General features: G+C 41.4%; 1 protein-coding gene across 6 annotated transcripts in view; it reads left to right on the forward strand.

Moving 5' to 3' along the window:
• map2k5 (mitogen-activated protein kinase kinase 5) overlaps positions 1-13,496 on the forward strand; it is a 241,979-nt gene that overhangs the window by 1,101 nt on the left and 227,382 nt on the right. The window lies entirely within an intron of this gene.

Genomic DNA, 13,496 nt, shown 5'->3' on the forward strand with positions numbered 1-13,496 from the left:
GACCATGGAGTTGTGCTTTTAAGTGAGGGAAGCTAGTTAAGCTGACGGGTCCCCAATTGCTGTCTGCTAGATGTGCTCTTGTGAATCTGATAAATCACAGGTCGTCAATCTTTGGGATCCCCGCTTCAGGGAATGTGCTTGTGTGGAGTGAGGGTCCAGATGTAACTGAGGCTCCTTTGGACTGTACCGGCAGTCTACGGTGATTCCTGGTTTGCTTGGATTTTTAGGTAACCCTGAGACCTCTCGCGCTGTTGGGACTCTGGCTATAGTGATGCATTGGTTCAGTAGCTGTCGGGCCCTTCCAACATACGACACTGGCTATGAATGTGGTGAACTTGACTCTGACCTGGGGTTAGGGTAACCCCAGACTTCTCTTAGTATCCAACTTTTAAAGAAACATTTAACGTGATACAGAATCGGTTTATACCCCTGAGGGGCAAGAACTCTACTTGCCAAAAAAAAAACAGCCATGGACAACTAAAGAGGTAAGGGACAGTATAAAAAATAAGGAAAAGGCAAAAAATGGCACAGATCATGGCGAATGGGAAAGATACAAAGATCAACAAAGGGTCACAAAACAGATAGTAAGAGCTACAAAAAGAGAGTATGAAAAGAAACTTGCAAGGGATATCAAAACCAATATGAAGAACTTTTATAGTTACATTAGGAAAAAGAGGGTGGTCAGGAGCAGTGTTGGCCCCTTAAAAACTGAAAGTGGGGATATTTTCATTGACAATGGGGAAATGGCGGACATGTTGAACAATTACTTTGCGTCAGTATTTACAGTAGAAAAAGAGGATAGTATGCCGGAAATCCCAAGAAAACTAATATTGAATCGGGGACAGGGACTTGATAAAATTAACATAAGTAAAGCAACAGTAATGAAGAAAATAATAGCACTAAAGAGTGACAAATCCCCAGGACCAGATGGTTTCCATCCCAGGGTTTTAAAGGAAGTAGGTGAGCACATTGCGGATGCCCTAACTATAATCTTTCAAAGTTCTCTAGATTCAGGAACTGTCCCTAGAGATTTAAGGTGGTCATGGAAAAGGACAGGGAGGGGCCGGAAATAAAGGTTCTAAATTGGGGGAAGGCCGATTTTAATAGGATACGGCAGGATCTGGCCAAAATGGACTGGGATCAGCTGCTTGTAGGAAAATCCGCATCGGAGCAATGGGAGTCTTTCAGAAGGGAGATTGAGACCATACAATGGCAACATGTTCCCGTAAAGGTCAAGGGTGGTTCCAAGAACTCCAGGGAACCTTGGATGTCAGGGGATATACGAGAATGGATTTGGAAAAAAAGGAGGGCTTTTGGCAGATACAAAAGGCTAAAGACGGAGGAAGCCCTAGAGGAGTACAAAAAGTGCAGGGGGATACTTAAAAAAGAAATTAGGAGATCAAGGAGGGGCCATGAAATAACACTGGCGAGCAAAATAAAGGAAAATCCTAAGATGTTTTATAAGTATATTAAGGGTAAGAGGATAACTAGGGAAAAAATAGGGCCCATTAGGGACAAAAATGGCAATCTGTGTGTGGAGCCGGCAGATGTAGGAGGGGTTCTAAATGAATTTTTTGCATCTGTTTTCACTATGGAGAAGGACGATGTAGACATAGAAATACGGCAGGGGGACTGTGATATACTCGAACATATTAACATCGAGCGGGAGGAGGTATTGGCGGTTTTAGCAGGTCTAAAAATGGATAAATCCCCAGGCCCGGACGAAATGTATCCCAGGCTACTGTGTGAGGCAAAGGAGGAGATTGCGGGGGCTCTAACGCATATATTCAGAACCTCTCTGGCCACAGGGGATGTGCCAGAGAACTGGAGAACCGCTAATGTAGTACCATTATTCAAGAAGGGGAGTAGGGAAAAACCGGGGAACTACAGGCCAGTGAGCCTAACATCAGTGGTAGGAAAATTATTGGAAAAAATTCTGAAGGACAAAATTAGTCTCCACTTGGAGAAGCAAGGATTAATCAGGGATAGTCAACATGGCTTTGTCAAGGGAAGATCATGTCTGACTAATTTGATTGAATTTTTTGAGGGGGTGACTAGGCGTGTGGATGAGGTATACATGGATTTCAGTAAGGCCTTCGATAAAGTCCCTCACAGGAGACTGGTCAAGAAGGTACGAGCCCATGGAATCCAGGGTGCCTTGGCACTTTGGATACAAAACTGGCTTAGTGGCAGAAGGCAGAGGGTGATGGTCGAAGGTTGTTTTTGTGACTGGAAGCCTGTGGCCAGTGGGGAACCACAGGGATCGGTGCTGGGTCCCTTGCTGTTTGTGGTCTACATTAATGACTTGGATATGAATGTAAAAGGTATGATCAGTAAGTTCGCTGATGATACAAAAATTGGTAGGGTGGTAAATAGCGAGGAGGATAGCCTCAGTCTGCAGGATGATATAGATGGGTTGGTCAGATGGGCGGAACAGTGGCAAATGGAATTTAACCCGGAAAAGTACGAGGTGATGCACTTTGGAGGGACTAACAATGCAAGGGAATACACAATGAATGGGAGGACCCTAGGCAAGACAGAGGGTCAGAGGGATCTTGGTGTTCAAGTTCACAGATCCCTGAAGGCGGCGGAACAGGTAGATAAGGTGGTAAAGAAGGCATATGGGATACTTGCCTTTATTAGCCGAGGCATAGAATATAAGAGCAAGGAGGTTATGATGGAGCTGTATAAAACACTGGTTAGGCCACAGCTGGAGTACTGTGTGCAGTTCTGGTCACCACATTACAGGAAGGATGTGATCGCTTTGGAGAGGGTGCAGAGGAGATTCACCAGGCTGGAGCGCTTCAGCTATGAAGAGAGACTGGGAAGATTGGGTTTGTTTTCCTTGGAGCAGAGGAGGCTGAGGGGGGACATGATTGAGGTGCACAAAATTATGAGGGGCACAGATAGGATGGATGCTAAGGAGCTTTTTCCCTTCGTTGAGGGTTCTATAACAAGGGGGCATAGATTCAAGGTAAAAGGCGGGAGGTTTAGAGGGGATTTGAGAAAGAACTTTTTCACCCAGAGGGTGGTTGGAGTCTGGAACTCACTGCCTGAAAGGGTTGTGGAGGCAGGAACCCTCACAACATTCAAGAAGCATTTGGATGAGCACTTGAAATGCCATAGCATACAAGGCTACGGACCAAATGCTGGAATATGGGATTAGATTAGACAGGGCATGATGGCCGACGCGGACACAATGGGCCGAAGGGCCTCTATCCGTGCTGTGTAACTCTATGACTCTATTGGAAAATTGCACATGTCACTCCGCTTTCTAAGAAAGGAGAGAGAGGGAAACCGGGGGGTTATAGACCAGTTAGCCTAACATCTGTTGTGGGGAAAATGCTGGAGTCTATAATTAAGGATAGGGTGACTGAACACCTCGAGAATTTTCAGTTAATCAGAGAGAGCCAGCATGGATTTGTGAAAGGTAGGTCGTGCCTGACAAACCTGATTGAATTTTTTGAAGAGGCGGCTAAAGTAGTGGACAGGGGAATGTCAATGGATGTTATTTATATGGACTTCCAGAAGGCATTTGATAAGGTCCCACATAAGAGACTGTTAGCTAAGATATCATCTACCAGCCTCCACATTCAACGTATCATCTTCCGCCATCCCACCACCAAACACATCTTCCCCTCCCCTCCCCTTTCAGCATTCCGAAGGGATTGCTCCCTCTGTGACACCCTGGTCCACTTTTCCATCACCCCCAACACCCACTCTCCTCCCCACGGCATCTTACCATGCGAGCACAGGAGATGCAAAACATGCCCCTTCACTTCCTCCCTTCCCACCGTCCAGGGCCCCAAACACTCCTTCCAGGTAAAACAGCAGTTTACTTGTACTACTTTCAGTTTAATATATTGTATTCGCTGCTCACGATGCGGTCCCCTCTACACTGGGGAGACCAAACGCAGATTGGGTGATCGCTTTGCTAAACACCCCCGCTTTGACCCTGACCTGCCAGTTGCTTGCCATTTTAATTCCCCGTCTCACTCCCACTCTGACCTCTCTGTCTTCGGTCTTTTACGCGTTCCAATGAAGCTCAACGGTAGCTTGAGGAACAGCACTTCATCTTTCGTTGAGGCACTTTACAACCTACGTTGATTTCAATAACTTCAGATCGTAACCACTGCTCCCATTTTTTCATGATGTGGAGATGCCAGTGATGGACTGGGGTTGACAATTGTAAACAATTTTTACAACACCAAGTTATAGTCCAACAAATTTATTTTAAATTCCACAAGCTTTCGGAGGCTTCCTCCTTCGTCATGTGAGGCAAGTGCTGGTAAATGGTCACCATTTACAGTTACTCCTGACCAAGCTTTTGTTTCTTAACCTATCCCATTATCACCTTCCTCGACTTGCACCATCACCCCTTTTGTCATTTAATCACTTTTGCCCTCTACGCTATCACTTACCTTCCCTTCTGATCTTTGCTTTCCCCCTCCCCCCCCCCCCTTTACCTGGCTCTGTAGTTGCTTAAAAACTTTAACTCTTTAACATCTCCCAGTTCTGACGAAAGGTCTTTGACCTGAAACATCAACTCTTTCTTTCTCCACAGATGCTGCCTGACTTGCTGAGCTTCTCTAGCATTTTCTGTTTCTATTTCAGATTTCCAGCATCCGCAGTATTTTGCTTTTGACTGTTAAAAGCAGCTTTACCAGAGAATACTTCTGGTCATGGAAGTTTTTAGAAATCAATTCTTTCATAGCAATGTGTTTTAGATGGAATATATACACCTACCTAAATAACCCCACTGAGAGTTGGTATTGTGTCTAAGGGCAAATGTATTCTTATTGGGTTTATGCATTTAGGAAAACAAGATGCTTTGGAACAGGAATTATTTTATATTTTTCAGTGGTTTCTTACAATTGTGTTCTTTTGTCACGTACAAGTTAAATCATATTTACTGCACTATAAAACTTACAAAACATTTTAAAACAAAAACAAAATACTGCGGATGCTGGAAATCTGAAACAAAAACACAAAATGCCGGAAACACTCAGCAGGTCAAGCAGCAGCTGTGGAGAGAAAAACAGTTAACTCTTCAGGCCGATGAAAGGACATCGATCTGAAACATTAACTGTTGCTCTGCAGTCCTGTGTGTCAATTTCTCCCCTCGCCTCACCTCGCTCACTCCTCATTTTTCTAAAATCCTCCCTAATCCAATCTGGTGTTCTAGTTTTTGGACTGACTTTTTTTCCTTTCACAGTGTATTGTACATAACTACATGGTCCCATTAGAAAGACATGGAGACTGTTTTGATAAGTTGGCTGATGATATGACTTCAATGTTGTTGGGTGGAAAGTTAAAATTTGAATTTCTAGCATTGGAATATTGGGATAGATTGGAATTTATAAAGCATAGTGCAGGTCCAGTGTTTTAGAGCCAGTAGTTTCTGGGACGTGGGTTCAAATCTGTAATCATCCGCATAATCAGCTGAGCTACTGTTGAGGTACTTCCCTACAGGCATCTCTATCCAGTAAACCCGAAAGAAAAGCATGTTTGTGGATGTTGGCAGAAGAATGGATCAGGTTCAGCTAAAATGCTGTTCACTATGAACAGCCTTTTAAAACTAGATATCTGAGTTTGCACATGAAAAAATGGACACTTGGATGAGATACCAGAGGGTTGCTTGTACCTGTAGAATGCGCCCCAGCAAGAATTACTGCATTCAGAACAGAAATAAGGAAAGCAAATACATGTGTGTTTGTTGGAAGCAGAAATCTTCCTAAGTTGCAGTAGATTCGCTTGTCCGTCCACTGTCAGTGGTTTGTTGCTAATTGTCTTGGTCTTGGGCTGGTGGACTGTGCACCACGAAGCTGTATGTTACCCACTGCTTATATTATGGGACCCTGCTTTATATTCCTAATTCAGTCGGCTAGGTGTGTTCTGTGAGGTGATACGTACAGTGGATAACCAACTTGAAAAGATTGGCATTTCTTGAGACATTACTGATAATATGTCAGAAATTATAGTTTTACTTTAGTTTAGAGTTTGATCAGTTATTCCTTTATCCTCACGCTGAAAAGCATTACAGGGAAATCTAACCATAAGAAGCTACAAGCAGGTCTTTAGAATTTTTTCTCTTTTGTGAAATCTAGAAGAAGGGTCAAGGCACAAAGTAGAAGACACCACAAAGTTGAAAAGAATAAAAGAGATCAGGAAATAATGATTAGGTGATGATAAACTTGGATTTTGAAAGCCTGATTATTGTAGGAGAAAGGAAGAATCGAAGGACGTAAGTAAGGACTTGCATAATTTTGAGGCTCTGAGAAAGAATGGAGTAGGACATTGTGATAAGTTTTGATTTCAACTTAGCAGGGATGTAGGAAACATGAATACTGTATCGCAAGGTTGATTTTGAAGATTAAAAGAGTGAGAGGAAAGTTCAGATGACCCATAGTAAAGCTATGTGCTCTTATGGAAATATTTTTCTGTTATGTTTTGGTTATCTTGCTTTCTGGGGCAATACATAGTCTAGGGAGAAAATTAAGTTTTGTTTCAGATAATGTTCAGGTTGGCTGCTTTTAAAGTGAAGGTCATCTATTGCACATTGAAAGAATACCTATCTAACTGAACTTTATACATAAAAATTATTGAAAATATGAGAACATGGAGTATTTTAGAATGCAAAAAAATGTGCCCTCCTGACGGCTCATTGGATAAAAACTCTGCTCAGTGTGCTGAGCCATGTGGACCAGGGAGGTCCCAGGTTTAATTCCTGGTCTGTGCTTTGTTATCTGGGTGGCAGTTGGGTGCTATAATTGACAATAATAAGGAAAGTCAGGCAAGGTTCCTGCTCCTGCTCTACATCCAGTGACTCCTGCTGTCAAGTGTGTGGTGTGTGTGTGGATGTTGAGTGAGCATGGGATCAGGTATAGCTCTAATATTTCCCCATAGTAAGATGCCCGTAGACATTCACTATCTAGGCTCACACATGAAGTGCAGAAAGCATTGGATGCCAGTGGATTAACGCCTTGGGGGGAAAATTGGGAAGTGGAGAGAAAAATTATAATAAATACCAGGTATTTATATCTTCTGTAACTTGCAGTGAATTTTCTTGTATTTGAATTCATGCTGTAGAATAGCGCTATCAAATGATTGATCAGTGAAGATGACTTTGCCATCTGCAATGCCAAAAAGCACAGAAAAAGCTTTATTTGAAGTTGGTACAGAAAGTGGAACTTTCAAATTAGTACAATTCAATAATTTCCATGTACTCTTTTGCAGATGAATCTGTTGTGACATAGGAGCTGAGAGTACATGAAATGACATGATGCTATATACCTTAAGCTCTACGTCACTAGTATTATTCCTCTTAGCTGTATTGTGCTTTCACTATGCTCAGTGAATCTGCCATATAACGGTATAAAATCAGAAAATGTAGGGAGAAAAACTTGCAGACTATGTAGAAGTTTACAGAACAATAGAAATTTGCAGCACAGAAGGAGGCTATTGGCCCATCATGTATATGTGGTCCTTTGACATAGTAATATTAGGAACAGGAATAGGCCATTCAGCCCCTCTGGCCTGCTCTGCTATTAAATTAGATTATGGCTGATCTGCACCTCAACTCTATTTTCCCGCCTTCGCTCCATATCTCTCGATACCCTTACCTAACAAAAGCCTATCTATCTCAGTCTTGAAAGCTCCAGTTTCCCTAGCATCCACAACCTTTTGGGGACAAGAGTTCCAAATTTCTACTACCCTTTATGTGGAAAAAGTGCTTCATGATTTTGTTCCTGAATGGCCTAGCTGTAATTTTAAGATTGTCACCTTGTTCTTGATTTCCCTACCAGAGGAAATAATTTCTCCATATCTACCCTATCAAATCCCTTTTTTAATATTTTAAACACCTTGATCAGATCACCCCTCAATCTCCAACGATCAAGGGAATACAAGCCAAGTTTATGCAACCTGTCGTCATAATTTAACCCCCTAAGTCTCGGTATAATTTTGATGAATTTATGCTGCACTCCCTCCAAGGCCAATATATCGTTCCTGACGTGCGGTGCCCAAAAATGAACGTAGTACTCCAGATGGGCTTTGTCCAAGGCTGTATACAACTGCAGCATAACTTCCTCCCTTTTTTATTTCAGCCCCTTTGAGATAAAGGCCAACATTCCATTAGCCTTTGTGATTGCTTTTTGTACAGGTCTACTGGCTTTTAATGATTTGTGTACTTGGACTCCCAAATCTCTTTGCTCTTCTATAGTTCCTAGTTTCTCACCATTTAGAAAAGCTGACTTATCTTTCTTGGGTCCAAAGTGGATGACCTCACACTTGCCCACATTGAACTCCATTTGACATAGTTTTGTCCACTTATTTAATCTATACACAACAAATGGGAGGATACTGAGAGGTGTAGAGGAAGTGAGGGACCTTGGAGTGCATGTCCACAGATCCCTGAAGGTAGCAGGACAGGTAGATAAGGTGGTTAAGAAGGCATATGGAATACTTTCCTTTATTAGCCGAGGCATAGAGTATAAGAGCAGGGAGGAACTGTATAAAACACTGGTTAGGCCACAGCTTGAGTACTGCGTACAGTTCTGGTCACCACATTACAGGAAAGATGTGATTGCACTAGAGAGGATACAGAGGAGATTTACAAGGCTGTTGCCAGGACTGGAGAATTTTAGCTATGAGGAAAGATTGGGTAGGCTGGGGTTGTTCTCTTTGGAACAGAGGAGACTGAGGGGTGATTTAATTGAGATGTACAAAATTATGAGGGGCCTAGATAGAGTGGATAGGAAAGACCTATTTCCCTTAGCAGAGAGGTCAATAACCAGGGGGCATAGATTTAAAGTGATCGGTAGAAGGATTAGAGGGGAGCGGAGGAAAATTTTTTTCACCCAGAGAGTGGTAAGGGTCTGGAACTCACTGCCTGGAAGGATGGTAGAGGCAGAAACCCTCAACTCATTTAAAAAGTAGCTGGATGTGCACCTGAAGTACCGTGACCTACAAGGCTACGGACCAAGTGCTGAAAAGTGGGATTAGGCTGGGTGGCTCATTTTCGGCTGGTGCGGATACAATGGGCCTAATGGCCTCTTTCTGTGCCGTAAACTTTCTATGATTCTATCTATGTCCATTTTTAAAACTTCCTGCTCCCATCTGCACTACTTACTGTTCCTCCTAACTTAGTATCATCTGCAAACGTGGATATACAACTCTCTATTCCTTCATCTAAATCATTACTAAATATGGATAAAAGTTGAGGCCCCAGAACACATCCCTGGGGAAAACCACTTGTCAGATGCCTCCAATAAGAGTACCTGCCCTTTATCCCCACTCTGTCTTCTACCTACCAAACAATTTCCAACGCAAGTCAAAAGGCTACTTCCAATTCCGTGGGCTCATATTTCTGCTAATAATCTCTTGTGTGGAACCTTATCGAAAGCCTTATGGAAGTCGATATAGATAACATCCATAGTCCTTATCTACCTTATTAGTGACTTCCTCAAAAATTCAACTAGAGTAGTCTCACGTGACTTACCCTTAACACAGCCTTGTTGGCTCTCTCTGATCAGCTTATAGTTCTTCATATTTGAGCAAATATATTAAGCATATTTGGCCATGCTTCGTGTGTCTGCCATTTAATAATATAAATTGTCAAAAAGTAGAAATTGGGGAGAAAAACCATAGAAATTTTCAGCATAGAAGACCATTCAGTGCATCATGTATATTTTCAATAACAAATCTGACTACTCTGACTTTGCTGTCATGTGTTGTGTTTGAACTATTTCATTAAATTAGGACCCTGCAATTAACTGACAGGCATCCATTCTCCTGTACATATCCATTTCAGACTTTTTTATATTAACATACTTCATTGCTACTTTTAAAATGCTGTGCACTAGTAGACACGACATTGCCCATAAATGCAGTCTAAAATAAAACAACAACTTTCCAAGAACTAATTTATTCTTAAAGGTATTCATTCTTTGTGCTGTTGTTAATTGGACCTTGCACATACAGAAAAATTGTTTTCAGATACTTTGGACTACTGGTACAAATATAACACTGTTGACCGTAGGTCACCGGTTACGGTTATTGGTTTAGTACAAAGAGGAAAAGAGTCAATTCTCTCTTAATTCTCAATTTGCTTTATTCACGTCGTTAGATCATATACATATAGCTTATATGTCTGGTTAGATATAGACATGCAGTTTGCACCAGGTTATACAGTTTTATACCCAAACTAGGATCTAAACGCATACCCACTAGGTTTCTCCGACACTCCGAGTGGTCACAGAATATAAAGGCTAATACCCGAAAATGAGAGCTGACGCTGACCAGGCGTTCCGTTATCTCTCTCTCTTTCGACGTCGCCTCTACGTCCCTGACTGAGGTTCTTCCACTTCCACGATGGTTGGTCTCCAGAGTCTTCGCTGGCTCCACGCCCGAGATTCTTCATTCTTATTCCGAATCTTATCTCTTCAAGCTATGCTGTCTCTCTCCCGTTGGTTTAGGCTTGCTCGCCTAGTCCATGTCTTCTCCTTATTGGCTCTGCCCCAAGGACTTAGGTAGCATTACCTCATTACTCCTTTTCTAAATAAGGACTTGTGTCTTATCACAGCTCCTTTGTCTTTCACGAAACTTAGCTAATTCAAACCGGTTCCAGCCAGCTCAGGCCAGCGACTGAACTCAGGTTACTTCAGTTCAAAAGTTGCTTTTGCCTGTGTGTCAGCAGCCCCTGGCCAACACCACAATGCAGAACCTTCTCATTGCTGCTTACAGCACAGTCTAGTTAGAAAGTCAATCCAATAATCAGTGCTTTCTTCACATTGAGAAGATGATGAGAAAAAAATGTATTGTGGTAGGAATTTATTGTAGCAGAAATGAATAGTCTGTATTGTGTAAATTCGCTGTTGTAAAATTTTGTGTTTTACACAAAGGGTGTAACTTTGGGATTCAATGCCATCTTTTTGGAAGTCACCCCTGTAAATTGCACGCTCCACTAACTTTGCAATACTTAATATTCTGGTTTGCAGTAGTGATGGAGTCTGCCTGAACGTCCTGAGGCTTGATTCTGATCGATGCTCAGCTGTTGTCCAATGGGTTGGCAAATGGAATTAAAACAGAATGAGGTATGGCAACTTAAGACAGCTGAGCACCGATGAGAGTAGAGTCCCAGAGCTGTAATGATAAACCATTATGCAGTAGTGACCATCAAGGGTTAAATCATCTGCCTCATTTATTTATCCTTCTTGGAGAATGAAGTCCATTGTCAAGGGGAGGGAGAACTAAAGGAGTAATGTCTCTTTAAGATCTTTGTTTGCACTGGACTTGTATAAAAAAAAAGTGTAATTCTCTCCCTGTCCAATGTTGCATAAGTACCGCAGACACAGACTATGTGGTGTTTTTAAATCCGATGTTGCATTTTATTTTGTAGCCACAACTCTTGCTAAAATCTCTGTTTGAATCAAAGGCATGTTTTGAAAGAGAGCAAGCAAATGACCACTGTTGGAACATTTTGTTTTCTCTGAAAGTGCCTTTTGCTGACCTGAAGTTTTCAGTGGGGTTTTCAGAATCTGACAGTCATCAGCTCTGTGTTCATTGCCTTCCATCAATGAACAAATTTGAAGAGTGTCAAGAAACACTAATGCTGATTTTTGAAGATGAGATGACTTTGATGCATCACTGTCAGGCACTGGAATGAAGCTTTGAAATTGGAACTATTGGCCAGTCTTAAAAATATGTACTAATGCTTCAGATGAGCAAAGGCTTAGGACAGAAGGATATCTTTGATGTTCACAGGAGAGATCCTTTAATAAATCAAGGTATGAGGTGGGCTCCACACTGTCTTGTGCCTGGAGAGAACACATTAGTCTCTTCTGGAACTTCATACTTTTCATTCAGATCTTGCCATAAGGCTTCGGCATCGGTAGTAAGTAGATGCAGTACAACACCTCCAACAAGCATGTACAGCACCAACATTTATAACACCAAAAGCAAGAGATTGCAACCCAAGCCAAGTAATTACACATTAAGCATGTCAAAGATTAATTTATTGAAGGGCATTGCCACAATTTAGCAATGATGTGGAGATGCCGGTGATGGACTGGGGTTGACAATTGTAAACAATTTTACAACACATCGTTCACCTGACGAAGGAGGTAGCCTCCGAAAGCTTGTGAATTTAAAATAAAATTGCTGGACTATAACTTGGTGTTGTAAAATTGTTTACAATAATTTAGCAACAAAGCCGGGCTATCTGGACACAGCTTGAAAGGTGTCTTCATCTGTCTGAAGAATCAGTGAAATGACGCACTGTTCCACAAGCTCTTAACAAAATAAGCCAAAGAGATAGACATTTCCTTTAAATAACCACCTTAAAATGGATAAGGACGTAAAATGTAAAAATCTATAAAATACTGTGCACATTTTTTTGTCTGTCCTTGCTATCGTCTAACCTTACCTCCAAAATAGTTCTTTCTCTGAGTTCATTCCTAGCTCTGTCATGTTGCTTATTTTATTTTCTATACAACCTCTTGATCACTCCACATTTGTTTTATTATTTGACTTCCTTCATATCACTACTTTTGGCCTGATTGCTATCAAATTTTGTAATTTCTGTGAACTAATGCAGCACCTACCTCACTTGTCTTAGTTCACAAGAGCAGATAAATAACTTATTCACCCTCGCAAACTACAGAACAGTGTTTCCCTAATTCAAAAACAAATAATTTTGTGCGTACATAATATTTCATAGTCCCAGTGTTATTGATGTTTATACAAGTCATGGACCCGACCCTACCAAAACCATCTGTGGGAGATTGTGGGAGTACCAGTCAAGATATTTCAATGATGTCGTAAGCCATTAAGAGCAAGTCTTGTTCAGTTTGTCAGGTGATCCCCAACATTAGGGAACTGTATGAACATCGCATAACACTGCAATTTGTCATTGCTCCTTAACTTGCATCACTAAAACAGATTATCTGGTTATTATCACATTGCTGTTTGTGGGACCTTGCTGTGTGCAAATTGGCTGCCGTGTTTCCCTACATTACAACAGTGACTACACTTCAAAAGTGCATAATTGGCTGTAAAGCACTTTGGGATGTTTCTTTCTTGTATTTATGTACTGAAAAGTAATCTTACTCGTGTTTTAAAAATTACTTTGGATACATTATAAAGAAAAATGTATGTTAAATGACATTGATATAATCAAGCGTTGCTCTCGTGGTTTATCATGCCATCTTCACCCTTCAATGTATTACTTTGCTGTAATATGCTCCAACTTGTGAGTTATGCTGTCGACCAATGTCACCTTTCATCACCAAGTTTACTGTTAAATATTTTAGTTGGAACACAACTTGGATGTCATAGAGTAAATTAAGATGGTAAAGAAAGGGAGGAAAATCTGATTTCCCACTTTGCCATTTTTTAAAATTAGTTTCAAAGACATGGGGCAAATAGGTGTTGAGGTCACTGTGTAGGGACATCGTAAATGTAGTTAAAAATAATGCATTTATGATGTAGCTGCACAA

This window comes from Heptranchias perlo, chromosome 34, assembly GCF_035084215.1.
Source record: "Heptranchias perlo isolate sHepPer1 chromosome 34, sHepPer1.hap1, whole genome shotgun sequence".
Taxonomy (NCBI): domain Eukaryota; kingdom Metazoa; phylum Chordata; class Chondrichthyes; order Hexanchiformes; family Hexanchidae; genus Heptranchias; species Heptranchias perlo.